The 16,073-nt window shown below is 43.1% G+C and overlaps 1 protein-coding gene across 2 annotated transcripts in view; it reads left to right on the top strand.

Annotated features, from left to right (window-relative positions):
- Window positions 1-576: 576 nt before the first annotated feature.
- ABCA1 (ATP binding cassette subfamily A member 1) overlaps window positions 577-16,073 on the top strand; it is a 130,515-nt gene continuing 115,018 nt past the window's right edge. Inside the window, exon 1 of one of the 2 annotated variants that reach the window (XM_046671442.1) lies at window positions 577-689. The gene's annotated coding sequence lies outside the window, so the exon portion shown is untranslated. Of the gene's footprint in view, window positions 831-16,073 lie in introns of both variants that reach the window. The other variant, XM_046671423.1, reaches the window with a different exon arrangement.

The raw sequence follows: 16,073 nt of genomic DNA, 5'->3' as shown, positions 1-16,073 counted from the left end.
AATCCCAAAGGCAGTAAAGTCGCTGTTGAATACTAAAGTCAGAGTTTGTGGTGGAAAACAAAAACAGCCAATTATCCAGAGGACTGTCCACCTTCCCCCACACCCCGTGCATTTGAAAGGAAAGAAGGACGAAAGGGTTGGCGTCTGGAGGAGTTTCAGCATCGTGTTCTCTCACCCCGCAATGCCTCCGACTGAGTAAACTAACAAGGAAAAAAAAATGGCCAAAAGCACGAGTTTAGGGGAAGCGATTTCCACCAGTGCTGTCGGCTGCCCGGAACGTGGACAAGAGTCAGTCTTGGGCTCAGTCCCAAGCCCCGCGTTTCCCGCTCGTCCTAGGCTGGCTGGCCCGGCCGGGGCAGGGGGAGCCGAGCCAGGACCGGGCGATGCCGGCAGCACCCCGACCCCACTCCGCCCCCAGCCCGACCCCGAGCGGCGGGCCGTCGCCCGTTTAAGGGGCGGGGCGCGGCTCCACGTGCTTTCTGCTGAGTGACTGAACTACATAAACAGAGGCCGGGGAAAGGGGCGGGGAAGGAGGGAAAGAACAGGCTTTGACCGATAGTAACCCCGGCGCTCAGCGCCGCCGAATCTATAAAAGGAACTAGTCGTGGCAAAAACCCGGTAATTCCGAGAGAGAGTGAGTGGGGCCGGCACCGGCCGAGCCGAGCTGACCCCTGTCCGCCCGGGCGCAGGTGGGCAGGGCCGGGGCCCCGCGGGACCAGCGCCGCCAGAGCCAATTTCGCGGCGCGCTTTGCTCCTTTTTCCCCCTTTTTTACCGGAAGGGATTTTCAAAGGGTGGGGGAAAGACAGGCAAACACAAAAGTGGAAAACAGGTAAGAGGCTCTCCAGTGACTTGGACGTTATTGTTTTGTTTCGGGGCGGAGGAGGCTTTGAGAAGCGCTCGGTTTTGGGGACTTTGGTTGGGACCCCCACATCCCACCTCTTGCAACGCAGATGGGGCAGGGGCGGCATAAATGGGGGAGGATGTCCTAGGAGAAGCTCCCGCGACCCAGAGATTCGGCGCTGCTGCGCTCGGTGCTGGTCCTGCGGTGCAGCCCGGGGAGCATCTCTGGGCGTGGAGACCAGGGCGCAGTAGCGGACGCAGTGGGTCATGCTGTTGCCGGAGTAGGGAGAGTGGTAGGTCCGGCATTGAGCGCTTCCCTTTGTTCCGAAACGCCCGAGCCGGCTGAAAACCCCTCTGGCTGCAGGTTGGCGGGGGCCCATCGGGACAAATGCCAACACTCAGTCCCTACTCCGTTCTTAAGAAGCTGGCCCGAGTTGGGCTCTGACCTGGGGATCGGCCCCGTGCACCCCGGACCTGGAGCCGCGCGTCCTTGTTCCCCAAGAACTCGACAGGGAGGTGTCCCAAACGGGGTCCGAGTGCTATTGCTCACTTGAGGCCTGGGGGCTTTGTTTGACCTGGGGTCCTGCGTCTGGTCTCCGTGCGCTTACCGGAGCCGGTGTCCCCGGCGCTGCGCGGGGACGAGTTTTGTTCCTTTTAAAAACAGAAGACTTAGAGACAAGGAGAGCCTGTGGAAACCTGGAGCTGAGGTACCCACTCCCCGTCCCCCATCTTCCTGCCCGTTGCTGCTTGTCTCTTGGGGCAGCCTCAGGCCCGGCACGGATGGGGAAGCTGGGGCGAGATGGTGCCGCGGAATGACCGGGAGTAACCCCGGCGGGCGGTGCAGAACTCCGAGCTCCGCCGCGCGGCTGGGCTCGGCGTGGGGGTGGGGAGGGCTGGGCGCGGGCGGCCGGTGGCCTCGAGGGATTGGCCCGCAGCGCCTCCTGGCTGGGTGGCTTGGGAATCGGCCCCGTGGCCAGAGTGGGGCCGGGCTCTACGACGCTTTGTGCCTCGCGGGTCCCGACCGAGATCGGTGAAGACGGATGGTTGCAAACTGGTAGGAAACCTGAAGGATGAGGCAAAAGCCCATCTGTTTTTTTGTTAGAATGTTTCCCAGACCCGCAGCCCACTGCTAAACCGGAAGGTTCTTGAGGCGTGGGCTAGTGCCAGGGTTGTGTGTTGGTGTCTCTCTCTCAGCACTTATCAGAAAGAAGGAAATAAACAAGATAAAAAAGAGGGGGGAGAGAGAGCAAATGAAGAAGGAAAGAGAAAGAGGAGAGAAAGAAGCATCTGGCAAAGGAAGTAATTGGCCCTTGTCTTTTGCAGCACTGATAGCATCAACTTTGAAAACCCAAGACTTTTCAGTGACATCTCACAAAGTGAGTGGATAGTATATACACTCATATAATAGAGGACAAATTTGATATTTTAAAAACTTCCTTAGTGATGAAAATTAGAAAGTCACTTTCTAAGGCCGGATCCCCACCTCCCACAAAGAACACCTCGCAAAATATTCCAAGTTCAAAAGAAGAGTTTTACTGATTCTTTCAACAATAGCTTGGGACCCAAAGCTAAATTTTGATCTTTTGAGGCAAAACTTAAATCCAAACTAAAAAAGTACTTAATTTTTCATCTCTCCTTTTATTTCAGCCCATTTTTCTCATTTCTACCACAAAAATAACGGAGGCTTTCTGTTGTTCTTATCATTCTCTTGAGACACTTTTCCCAAATCAAAGAAAGTGTGAAAGCATTGAGGATGTTCTGGAGGAGAACCTCTTCAGAGAGTATAATAATTTTCAAGTACCAAGTTTCCATCGTCAGCCTGTTCCTCAAGTGTTCCTATAAAGCATTAAAATAGTTCATGATAGGGAGTTATTGGAAAACATTGGATACACAGAGCAAATTGGTATCCTCTTGAGAAAAAGCAGAATCAGAGTGACCAGCCTTAGTGTTGAACACAGTCCGTGTAAGGGACAAGACTTGCTGCTAGTCAGAGTATTTCACAAGCCCCCTTGCCTGATATTCCAGAATGACATAACTGACCGTGACCCAGACATCTGTGATTTGTGTGTCCCTTCAAGATGAGCATTTGAAATCTCAAGCCTTCTAAGTATTTCGATTTGCCTCTAAATAGCGTCCTAGAACAGACCCTGGACACATTTTGACTTGGTATAATGAAACTGAATGAAACTCAGTGACACAGCTTTTTATTATCTTCTGTAGTATGTACCTTATGGAGAGAAGTTGGAATATTTTTTCATCTAAAATTTTTTTTAGGGATCTTCCTTCCCATTAGCCAAGTTGTTTATGCTATATTCTTCTTTTTTTTTTTTTTTGAGGAAGATTAGCCCTGAGCTAACATCTGCCGCCAATCCTCCTTTTTTTGCTGAGGAAGACTGGCCCTGAGCTAACATCCGTGCCCATCTTCCTCTACTTTATATGTGAGATGCCTGCCACAGCATGGCTTGACAAGTGGTGCGTAGGTCTGTACCCGGGATCTGAAGCAGTGAACCCTGGGTCGCTGAAGCAGAAACTTAACCACTGTGCCACTAGGCTGGCCCTTGTGCTATATTTTTAGTGATTGCAAATTGTTAATATCTTTGCTATTTCAGTTTTTAGCTCCTAAAATAATTACACTGACATTGCCTTAGACTCTTTAATTGTGAACCTTTTGGATATCTAGAAAATACTGATATACGTGATATTTTCATTTCTAAAATACTCTCAAATCCAAATATATTTTTATTTACTGTCTGGTTAAGAGATCATGCAAATATAATGCTCCTATGGTCGGTTATTCCAGCATCAAATTTTAAAAGATCTTTCTGAAAATTTGTTTTATTCAACTATTCCAAGAGAGCACCTACCCAACAAACTGAGACCGTCTTCGTATCTGCGTGTGGAAATAATCATAAATGCCGAAGTTATTGCAATGTTTGTTTAATAGGCACTGTTAAATAGTACTGTGTGCCAGGCACTTTTCCATATGTTTTTCAAATACGAACTAATTTACTGTTCACAACAAACCCATTTATGATCCGTATTTTACATGTTAAGAAGCTGAGAGGTTAACTAGCTTGTCCCTGGCCACACATGTTGCAGGTGTCAGTGCTAAGACATGAATCCAGCCAGTGAGCTCCCGACTTCTTTAACTCCCACACCATGGAGTGAGGTGGTACAATTTCAGCCGCTGCAAGCAGAGGATTTTCTGAGGATGCTCACTGTGTTCTGGAACATTCATCTACTATAGTCCTTATCGGAATTTACAGCCCCTATCCTCTTTCCCTTGTTGCTGTGAGTGGGCCAGCCAAAATCTCTTCAGCTTGTTGGGGCCTTGCTTGCATAGGGATTACAACATCGTGGAAAGAACATACAATAAGATTCACTCAACTCTAATTTCTTTACTTGGCTTAAAAATGAAAACTTGACTGTTGCTTCAGTCAAATATTTGTGAGTAGGTTTGTGATATCGAAGTATTTTCCTATGCAATGCATAGAAAATAGAAAGAGAGTATTTGGCTGTAAAAGTATGTTAAAAAAAAAAGAAAAAGGGAGGAGAACTATTAGTTTAGCCATCAATCCCAACTTTGGTGAAGCTCTTTTTGTGGGTTTTAATACAATCCAGTCTCTGCTTGTTCTCTCCCTATTGTGGAGCTTTTGAAAGAAGTTATGTCTCTGTTACTGCCATTACTGTCTACTGTCACGGAATCAAAGTTAGCCTTTTCTTAAGACATCTTTCTCTGAAAGTAAATACACTTTCAAAGTCTGCTTCATAAAAGAGAAATAGGATGGGAAACTTCATATTAAATTGATGTAGCAATTGGGGCTGGCCCGGTGGCGCAGTGGTTAAGTTCACACATGTTCGGCGGCCCGGGTTTTTCCCCATTCAAATCCCGGGTGTGGACATGGCACCGCTTGGCAAACCATGCTGTGGCAGGCGTCCCACATATAAAGTAGAGGAAGATGGGCATGGATGTTAGCTCAGGATCAGTCTTCCTCAGCAAGAGGAGGATTGGCAACAGATGTTAGCTCAGGGCTAATCTTCCTCAAAAAAAAAAAAAAATTGGTGTAGCAGATTAGAAACAAACTCTTAGAAAACATTTCTTCTTGGTAAAAGCAGTTACGGTTATTGTTGATTTACTGTATGCTGGACATTGTTTTAAGCATTTTACGTGTAATAATTTTGTTGATTCTCGTGAGAATCGCATGACGGTGGATACTGTTATCTTCATTTTAGGATGGGGAAACAGAGGCACAGGCAGTGTAAGTAGCCTGATCATGGAGTTTGTAAGTAGTGGAGCTGAGGTTGCATCCCCAGCAGTTTGGTTTTCAAGAATTTATCAATATCAGGGGAAAGACTTCATCAAAGTATTACAGTTTTGACAAATGAAATACTAGCAAAAGGCAGAGTGAACCCCCATTTTCCTTTGGATATTTTCACTTGAAAATAGTTCCCTGGATAGGTAACCAGCATAGATGTTTTAGAGACGTACATTTGAGAAACATATGAAGCCAGAGAGTGAAAATCTTGTAAGTAAAATTGCTTTCAGATAGAGCCTTCGGTTCTCTGCGTTCCGCTGAGACCACAAACTATATTAAAGCAAAGAGATTTACTCCAACAATGGAGGGCCATCAGACTTGATTCCTAAAACAAAGTAAAGTTTAAAATCCTGTCTTTTTCCATTTTGAAAACCTACTTTAAGACATAATTTAAGTGCCATCCTTCTCATAAGCTCTCCTGGATTCACTCCTTCCTGCGCGCACTGAGTTAAAATGAATTAGCCCCTTCTTTTTGACTTCTGTAGGATTGGATTTCACTACTATTCATGTCGTGTATTTAATTGTGTTTTTTTGTTATAGTTAACATTTATTTGTCTTCCTCCTGAGTGTATGCTTCCCCCGGAGGAGATCTTTGATTCATTCTCCCCAGTCCTTAGTCCAACCCCCTTGATATAGAAGAGGTTCAATAAATGTTTACGTGTACAAGTCAAAGAGAATGGGAAGCTAATGTTTGTTTCTTATATTTTAAAAGATGAATTAAATGCTGGGACAATCACAGAAAAGTGTTAGAAATAAATTATATGGGAAATAACCGTCGTTAAGGTTATGTTTATGATAGATTGAGAAATTTTAGTGCATACTTAAATTATTTAAGCCAGTTTACTTTTAGTGGAACAAACAGTTCTGATTCCATTCAGTTTCATTTCTCTTTTTGAGGCAGCTGTGATCTGGGAAATGCTATAGTCTGTGACATTTCACATTCAAAGACTTTGATTTGCACATTAATTGATTTTTTAAAAATGAGATAATTCACTAAGTAATTTGGAATTTAAATACTTTTAAGAAAACAAAATAACCTATTTTGCATTGGATCTGTCTTCATTCTTTGTGTGTGTGTGTGTGTATTTGTTTAAAACTCTGCAGTGTTTTCTATGCCAAATACAACTTCCAAGAAGCATTTGGACATCAAAGCATTTTATCTGGCTAGTCCTGAAGTCAAGATGTTTTATAACTGGTATTCAGTATGGGACATTTCCTAGGAAGAATTTTATATGTAAAAATTTAATCAGTAATTATCATTTTTGGAGAGAGGATTTTTCACTGTCTTGAGAATATGATGAAAGCTGTTGATTCTCTCTTCATAAAAAATATACATAGGCATGTACACTCCAAATTTTACATATAATTACATATAATGATATTTTACACAGAATTCCAGAAACCTACTGAGGAGCCATGTGACCTTGGGCAAGTCATTTTACTTTTCTGAGATTTAGGTTCTTGATTTATAAAATGAAAGAGGATAAAGTACATGACTTTTACAGAGCCCTTCAAGCTTTTATATCATCTAACTGTGCAGGTTTGCATTTAGAAGAAAGGATGATCCTTTGATTGGAGTTGCCCACAGATATGTCCTGAGAGACATGCTCAGCATTAGTCTAACAGATCATGTGGGTTTTGAAAGGTAGAGGGAAGAATACCAGGGAATGCACAGGAGCGTTCCTGATGAGAGTGATGACGGAAGAAAGGAAGATGATGGGAGGAGAGGAAGGTAGAGGAGAGAAAGCTGTTGAAATTGCCTCGTTATCTGCATTAGGTGAATAAAGACTTGAATCATAAAAACAAAAGTGGATTCTCATCTGAAGTGTAAAGGAAGGAAGAGTTGGTTCATCTCAGTACATTTCAAGAGTGTGAACATGGTGTAATGAGACACAGGGAGACATTCTTATCTCCAAATCACCATTTGGAGAATCTCTCTGAAATAGAATACTCATTTGGATTCTCCATCCTGGACATCCCCATTTTGAATATAAGTTTTGCTTCTTATATTGCATTCCTATTAAGCCCGTATGTGATAAGAAGAAAAGCTAACCAACTCCTAAGACTCATTGATTCTCCAAGAACAGAGGGCCAATGCTCATCCTAGGAGGAGAATTAGACTAACCTTGTAAGGATATTTCTAAATATCTCAGAAGACTCTCACTGGGGGGAGGTGGGCAAGACACAGAGCTTTCTAAAGCATTGTTCTGAATTTGTTGTTTCAGAGATCACAATAGGTTAGGACTAGAAGGAAGAAGGGAGAAAAAGGAGCATGGCAGGCGCATGGGAGGAGGAAAGGAACTGCTGAGAAGTTGTTTAGGTTTCATATCCCCGTTTACACTTGCTTTGAAAATTCCTGTAGGGTGCCAGGTTGGGAATAATTGTATCTTGCCAAGAGTCAAACCAAGCTTGTTTTCTTGAAGAAGCAAGTCTCCACGGGGATGTCAGCTTGAAGTCAGTTGGATCTGGTATTTAGGTGATCCAAGCTGAGATAAAGGCAACACTGATGGAAGCAGCAGCTTTCCTTGGAAAGGCAGAGAGAAAGTGAAGACCCAGACTAAGGAGTTTAGAGGGACCTGTAGACCGTTCTCCCAGACTCAGGGCCTTGGGATGGAGGTGGCAGTTTATCTTACTGGGGTTAGGTGTGATCTCTGATACTAGAAGAGGGAGGGAAGAGGAAGATATAATATTAAAAATAATGTGTATGTATATATGTATATACACATATATATATTAGGCTAGCCCTGGTGGTCCAGTGGTTAAGATTTGGCAATCTCACCGCCACTGCCTGGGTTCGTTCCCCAGTCAGGGAATCACGCCGCCCATCTGTTGGTTGTCATACTGTGGCAACTGCATGTTGCTGTGATGCTGAAAGCTATGCCTCGGAGATTTCAAATAGTAGCAGGGTCACCCGTGATGGACAGATTTCAGCAGAGCTTCCAGACTAAAACAGACTAGGAAGAAGGACCTGGCCACCCACTTCCAAAAAAATCAGCCCTGAAAACCCTGTGAATAGCAACAGAGCATTGTCTAATATAGCGCCGGAAGGTGGGAGGATGGTGCCAAAAGATCAGGCAAGGTTCTGCTCTGCTGTACCAGGGTTGCTAGGAGTCAGCATCGACTCCACAGCATCAACAACCAATATATGTATTAAATGTGTTAACATGCAAAAAAAGCCTATTAAATTGAAATTTATTTGTTCAGCAAATATTTTTCAAACACCATGTAAAGCACTAGGTGCTGAACAAATGTCAAAAGACTTTAAGAACCTGCCACCATAATGATCTTTAGCTTGGCATTCAAGGCTCTTTGAAATAACACTCTGACCTCTTTTGATAGCTTTGTCCCAGATTATAAGAGGCACGCTTCAAGGAACTGCACCTGGTTTTCTCACCAGTGATTAGCACACAGTGTGGCTCAGTAACTATTTGTTAACTGAATCTCCCTCTACAGGTTTTCCTCTTTTCCCTGACTTCTACTTTAAGAACCCCTTCCTGCTAATTTTTGGATCCTCATTGTTCTGGAACCTCACATCCATCCTCCATGGTTGCTTCTGTTTGCACTGTATCCTCTACTCATATTCCTCATTGACTGAAATTTTACCCATCGGCTGTGGGTAGATGAGAGTAGGGCGTGGGTTAGACTGTCCTGTGCATTGCCTTATTTAATCTTCACTGTGACCCTGAGATAGGCAGCACTGTAAGCTGCTTAAGTTATTTAAATTGACTCACATTTTTGTAATCATCAATATAATTTTTTAAAGTATATAATTAAAAAAAATTAACCTTATATTGGCCCTCTAAATTGAAACCCTGTAACGGTTGTCACAAATAGAAGGTAACAAGAAATAATTGGAATAAAAACAATTAATTTTTTTAAATAGCCTATCTATAAAATAAACTTGCTTTCCAAAGGTGCTAGCTGACTCTGAGACTTGCTCTCACTTTGTTAAGGAGAAGTTAGCAAGTGTTGAAGAGATGTTGAAGAAAGACCAAACAAAAATTTTCTCCTTAATCTAATAAAATTTTTATAAAGGCTGAAGAAGGGCTGAAAAGAGCAAAATTTTCTGTTTATGTGATTCCATGTTTACTACTGTACCTGTCCATCTCCTAAAATCTTCTAAGAATCGCTTAAATTCACCTCCTATAATTGCGATTTGGAGAAATACTGAGTTTGCCCCATTTTTCAGATGGTGCACCTGATACAGAAAGAACTTAAACAGCTTGTTCATGGTTGACATATTTCGCTAACAGCAGAGCCGGGGAGTCAAACTCAAGTCTGATACCCAAGCTCCGGGCAGTTTTCCTAGACTCAGGAGATCCCCTGCTACAGCTTCATCGTGAAGACTTGTTTTCTGTTCTGTGGCTCCTGGTGGTAGAATAGCTTGCCTAAATTCACTCCCCAGCTGTCATTAACTGGAAATTACAATCTTGGCCCTTTGCCTCTTTAATCCAGGCTTCTTGCTGCTGTACCAGAATTTAGGGTAATATTTACCATGTCGTTTTAGGAGAGAAAAAAGAAATTGTGTCTATAAAAGCCTATCCTTTTCAGCTTAAAATGGACACTGAATCTTTAAATACCGGATTGGCCTCATTTATTTGTTCTGTCTGTTGGTCCAATTTGAATCTTAAGGGGTTTTTCAACTGGATTTTTTCCACTCTCACATAAAAATTGCTCTTTGGTTGGAAATTCGAATCGGAAGGAAATCGGCACAGAAGTGGTGAAGGTCGAAGCTTTCCTGGGGACTGATCCCTTTATGCAAAAGTACAAAACTCTGTGCTAATTTTGGTCAGTTAAGATTAATTGTGATTCAAGGCAGGGTGTTTTTTTTGTTATTGTTGTGTTTTTTACTTTGATGATTGTGTTAATTGTAGTAAGGACCTTGAGTTCAATATAAAGAAAGCCTTTGGTCAAAGAGTGTTTATTCAGTTGTCAGTCTTGTTGGAGGATTTGCAAATTTAGCGGAATTAGTGCCATTTTCCAGTTTCCAACTCCAGTCACATTTCACATGATCACACTGTGGCTTTCTCCTCTGCTGGGCAAATGGAGGGGTGTCTGACACTTGGTTTGAATGGCCTTCATTAAGGGGAGTGGATGTGCCCCTGGGGGCTGCTGAGACCAGCAAGGTACACTGTCCTTAGGTGGAACTCCATTTGGGGACTCTGATGCTCACCTGATGTAGACACTTAGCACATGGTCACTTGGGAGATTGGATTGTGTGGGTTTTAAAATGCCACTATAAAATCACAGTTGAAAAAAGGAGGCTAACAGGAGTTCCACCCAGTAGTTCACTTCCATCTGTCCTTTAGCACTTTGTTTTCTGGCACATAAAATGTTTGCTTTGTGAAAATCTTAATGACAGTAGCGCTTTCTAGAAAGAATTCTCAGAATCATGGTAATATGGGAATAACACAGATCTATATCCTCTTGGAGGATCCTCTTAGACCTCAAATAATGGAGTTCATGTTGCCAGTATTTAAGAAAAAGGCTAACAGCCTTCAGTTTTTGTTTCTCAGAATCACAAACATGAGGATTTAAACTTGTGATCTTATTCCTCTTTCTTCTCTTAATTTAGTGAGGCAGCCAGCAAAGTGGTTTGTTTGGGTTATTAGAGAGGAGTTTAATTTAAGGTTGGGAGGGCAGGGTTTAGACCCTGTGCCTCTGGGTCTGCTGTGGAACCCTGAGTAAATTCTCACCTGCCTAGTTAGCTGGTCCTCACCGAGCTGCAGAAACAGAGGCATCTCGGACACATGCTGTTTGCCTGCACCGCGTCAAAATGGCTGGTGAAAGAAGACGGACGTTCTGGAGAAGGCTGCTGGGTTTGGTCACATACTCTGAGCTAGAACTGGGAAAGAGCCTAGAGAGTAGGTAACTCATTTTGGCAAAAGTGAAAGGAATAATGTGTTGAGGTGGAAAAATTGTATCCAGGTGTTGATAGCTTCATTGAGTGAGTTCTTGACTTGTGCCTATAGGTTTAGCATTCCAGGCTCCTGACCAAGGCTGACAGTCTTGTATTCAGAGTTGAGCCCCTAGGGGAGGTGTGCTTGTTAGATGGCCTGTTAACAGGGGTTCTTGGAGCCTCAGTCTGGCAAGTTCTAGATTCTCCTTTGCTCACATGAAGTCAATGAAAATAAGACTCCTTCCCAACAAATTAGAGTGGTTTGAGGAAAACCAAATTAAATGTACTCCCGTTTGAACTTGTGTTTCTTTGAACACAACTGGAAATTTTGTCGTGGTTTTGGCTACCCTTTACTTTCAGTGAAATTTCTGATTTGTTACTGTAGTGAACCTGCTACAAACTATCTTTTCTCACCCCTGAGGTTTTACTTCAGAGGCTTTCATTCCAGTGTTTATGGAGCACCGAGTCATCCTGGGCACTGGAATGGGTGTGGCAGAGAATAAGATGCTGAGAATAGCTTGCTGCACATGGCTTACAATTTAGCAGGGACCACCTGATAAGTTGGTACACTGTAAAAGATTGTAGGGAGAGCTGAAAAGATGGCAGCATTATAAAGCCCAGATTGCAAAGAGGTAATTGACTTGGAGGTTGGAGGAAGTGGGGTAGACAGGAAAACTGAGCCAGGTGCTGAAGGCTTGGAGGAAGGGGCAGTGTACCTACGTGGACAAGAGGAGTTGACTGCCGTGAGTGTGGAGAGAATAGTATGAGTGAGTGATGGGGCCTCCCCAAAGGGGATTTTGTGGTAAAACAATGGCCAGAACGGGCATCAGGAAACCAGCATAAGCCCTTCACCTCTCCCACTGAGCTGGGCACTGGAGACAGCTCCAGTCTGTTCTCGAGAGGTCTTTGGGGGAAATACTACCTTCTGTAGACAGAGAAGAGAGAAGAGAGATTCCTTTAATAAACTGCCCACTCTGGGCCCCACCCTTGATGAATGCTTTACCCTGTGAAGTCAGCAGCACTAATCATTATAAAAGCTACCGTTTACTGGATACTTACTTTGTTCCAGGAACTGGCTAAATGTTTTATACACATCATTAGCTCTATATTACGGAGAGGATAAGGGGCCCGGAGTCCCCAGGGTGGCAGATCTGGTTGAGTAGAAGAGTCAGGATTCAAACCCAGTTTTCTCTGACTCCAAAACCTCCCTTCTCTCTACTGGGCCAGTTAATTCAAGAAAATAAAAGAGTTAAAGATGTTTGGGGGGCAGTTTGCGGCATAGGAGCATAGGGTCAAAGGAAGTGGAAGACAGTGAAGGCATTGGGTTTGTCTGTCCCCTAGATCCTTTGAGCACTTTTATAAAAATAAACCCTTTAGGCTGGGAGAAGGTTGAACCTCTGAAGATGTTGACCCTTCAGAGATGTAAGCCAAACAAAATGGTTTTTGCTGATACAGTCACTAAGCCTTTTATCCTAAAGTTCTCTTTGAAAACCCACTACAACAACAGGGAACATTATCCCATCAAGTTTGTCTGCAAATAAAGGACTGCTCATGGAGTCCTGCTTGTGTTTCTATAACTCAGGGTGTTTAGGACTTCAATAGTTTCTTCCCTGCGGGAAAGAAGGCCTTATTTTGGCCTTACGATTGTGGTTGAAAAAATTTGATTTTTTTTCTATGACACATAATGTTGACAGGTTGATTTCTTTTCTAGGGGAAAGGTTCTTTCCTATGTTCTACATACCCCCCACCAGGGAAAAAGCAAATAGTTGCATTGCTTGCTGAAGTGTTTCTTTGAAGATTGCTCTGTGTTTGCTTAATGGAAATTAGCAGGGGAAGAAGGGCTCTGTCTGACATTTTGTTAGAATTTCTCTGTAATTTTACAGTGGTGAAACAAGGACTTGGGTGCAGGGCAGCTTCACTTTCAGAAACCCTGGCTGTTGACGCTTTTAGAAGGCCTGACTGTTTTAGCTAGTAGCAACGGGACTGTTGAGAGTGATGAAAAGGATCTTTGGTTGTCCAAATATCAACGCCATGATAGAAATAGATTTAAATCTTTTGAGTCTTCTTTAAAATAGAATTGTTGACAGCATGAGGAATTATGCTTCTCAGAAGCTAGGTGTGCAATATTCATGGTTCTCTTTTAACTTTCAGTGTTTATGTATTCTTTCATAGCCCTCATTTTGAAAATTAGCTATTAGCAAACAGTTTTGTCCAGGAAATTGAATATGCATTCCAGACTGAAAGAAGAGTATGCAGTTATCTATAGACTTGTTACTAATAATCACGTAAGTATGATGCGTTTGGTAATTTCAAGAAAGTCCCCTTAAGTTACAGATTCTTGGAATTGATAAAATTCACTGGATCTGTATTTTTTAACTGAGTAGTACAATAGCAGAGCCTCTTTTAGAATGAGAGAATTCTTTTAGAATGATAGAATGGCTTCATTTTATCCTTGACTTTTATCTTGGAGGATTTCTTGCACCTTTTGTCTCCTTAAATTTGAGTATTAAAATGTTATGGTCTAAGTAGGAATGCAATTTCAGGGGTTGCTAAGTACCAGCTCATGGCCTTTCTGCAGGCCTCTGAGAGCCTAATGGCAACTAAGGACATTTTTACTGAAACTGTGCGTCTGCAGGATCATCGGGGACTGCAAGGGGGTGAAATTTAAGGGCTCACAAGGATGGCCTTAATGGTAGAGAGCTCAGTAGCTTCTGGAGGCCAGAAAAGTTAAACTCTGGTAGTCAAATTAGCTTCAGGCTTAATAAAGCTGATGGGCTCAGTCTGGGAGAAGTCACAGGATGACTCAAAATCCCCTCCCACCACTACAGCAGCCATGTCCTGTCTTCAGTCACGGGTGTTGTGAGCCTCTTCAGTCTGGTCTTCTGACTGTCAGTAACCTCATTAGCTTTTCCCCTGAATGTGGCTACTGATCCAGAGACATGTACTCAAAGGAAGCAATTAAACAGCCAACCTTTTCCAAAGCAAACATGCTCTGTTGGGCTTACAGATTTCATATCCTCATTTTACAGGACCCTCCACATCTCTCTTTAGATGGGATGCATAAACATCTGTGATTTTTGCATCAGCATCTTATGAATAGGCAATCAGTTGACCTGCAGGCAATCAGTTGACCTGCAGTGCCAACACATTTTCAGTTCATATGTGATGTAGTTAAATCCTGCCTTAAATCTACCTCCTGCTTTGTAGGTTACTGGCTAGCTGTTTATTGGTATTTACATCTAGAAACAGTTTCATCAAGAGAGATCCTGATAGCCATCTTCAGAAATTTCAACTTCTGTCTCACTTCTAGTAACTATGTGGAAATTTGTCTAACAAAGGATGCACATACACACACACACTTTTACTTATTTAAAGTTTAGAGAAATAGCTGTCATAAAACCACTGTTTTTGAAGGATGAAGGTTAGTTGTTGACTTCCCGTCCTGCATATATAAACTATTTGGATAGAACTCGCAAGAAAATTGTGTTCAGAACAAACGGAATCATAGGAGAAATATCATGATGGGAAAAAGCATATCGGAGTTGTTGAAAAAATTATTTCTTGAGAAACCTGGAGGCCCACTCTGACTCTAAGGGATGACTCTGAGCAAGTCGCTTGCTTTTTGGGGGCCTCTGCTTCTCTATAAGATTGGAGCAGGGGTATGCTGTAAGCAGGTCTTCAAAACCGCATGGAATTCTATCTATCAGCTAACGCAGCCGTCCGCTGGAGGACGGCCTTTGTGAAAGGTTGTCCTCTTTTGCCTCTTCGGTCTCACTTCTCTGCCGCAGTGAGAACTGCGGCTTGTGTGGTTCCTACATCGAGACTGTCCCCTTCTGGAGCGTGCCCTGGCTAAGGGGTTGACTCCCAGCCTTGGAAGGAAGCTCAGCATGGTCTCACGTACTCCCAGTTTTCTTGCAGAAAGCAAAAAGACCAAGCGACCTTTTTGTGACTGCACAAACGAAGAGTTTCTGGTAGCAGTGCAAACATGTGCATCTTTTCCTATTATTGCATTTGCGTAGACAGATTTCATGCTTTAGAAGGGTGGAAGGCAGTCACGGGAAGTCGTTCCTGTTTTGATTTTTGCTTTGCCAAGTGGGGAAAAAACCCTCCTACCATGTCTTTTTAGTGTGTCTTCCTCTTCCTCTCTCCTCCTTTCTTCTTTATATCTCTTATCTTTCTTTAAAACTTACACGTGAGGTTCAAAAGGGCCAAACTGTTGTGGTGAGGAAGGGGGTGGGGGAGCAGTGTGGTATGTGCTGACTGGGGTCATCATTTCCCCTTTCACACCAAGCTCCCTCTGAACCTGTACTTTTTTCTTTTGCCAGCCTCTCTGAGTCTGTCTGGCATTTCAGGTTTTTGGGTTTAGGGAAAAGTTAAAAGAATTCACAGTCCCAGCTATCATTTCGTGACCCTGTTGCAAGTAGCATATGGCCCACTCTCTCATTTCACTGTCCTCAAGGGGCTTCATCAGAAAGAAGTTACCCACCCCTGTGACTTTCTGTCTCTTACTCTGCTTTATTTTTCTTCGTGACTCCTACCACCCACTGCCAAATAACCCAGTGTTATCTGTCTGTTTTCCACCTCCCTGCTGGAATAGAAGTTCCATGAGAGCAGGAACTTTGCCTCTTTTGTTCATGCTGAATCTCCAGTTTCTAGAACAGCCTTTGGCACATAATAGGCACTCAGTAAATATTTGTTGTGGCTAATGGGAATCGTGCAGAGTTAAGGCTGAGTTGGATGTTGAGTGAATAGCCATTGAGTGAATATTTTATACACTATTCACCTTCCTGGGAAACACACAATAATAAAGTTTTACACTATGCAGTGCTTAGGTCTTCCAAGGCGTGATTTGACTTGTGGACTATGTTAATTATTATAATAGAAGGTACTTTTTCACAGGGGGGCAGGAAGGTCAGGTTATTGATGTATAATTTACATACAGTTAAATCTACCCTTTATAAGTGTGAGGTTTGATGAGTTTTGATGAATGTATATACTTGTGTAATCACTACCACAA

Source organism: Equus quagga, chromosome 1, assembly GCF_021613505.1.
Source record: "Equus quagga isolate Etosha38 chromosome 1, UCLA_HA_Equagga_1.0, whole genome shotgun sequence".
Lineage (NCBI taxonomy): Eukaryota > Metazoa > Chordata > Mammalia > Perissodactyla > Equidae > Equus > Equus quagga.
The sequence above is the reverse complement of the archived record's forward strand: the minus strand, read 5'-3'. Positions and strand labels throughout refer to the sequence as shown.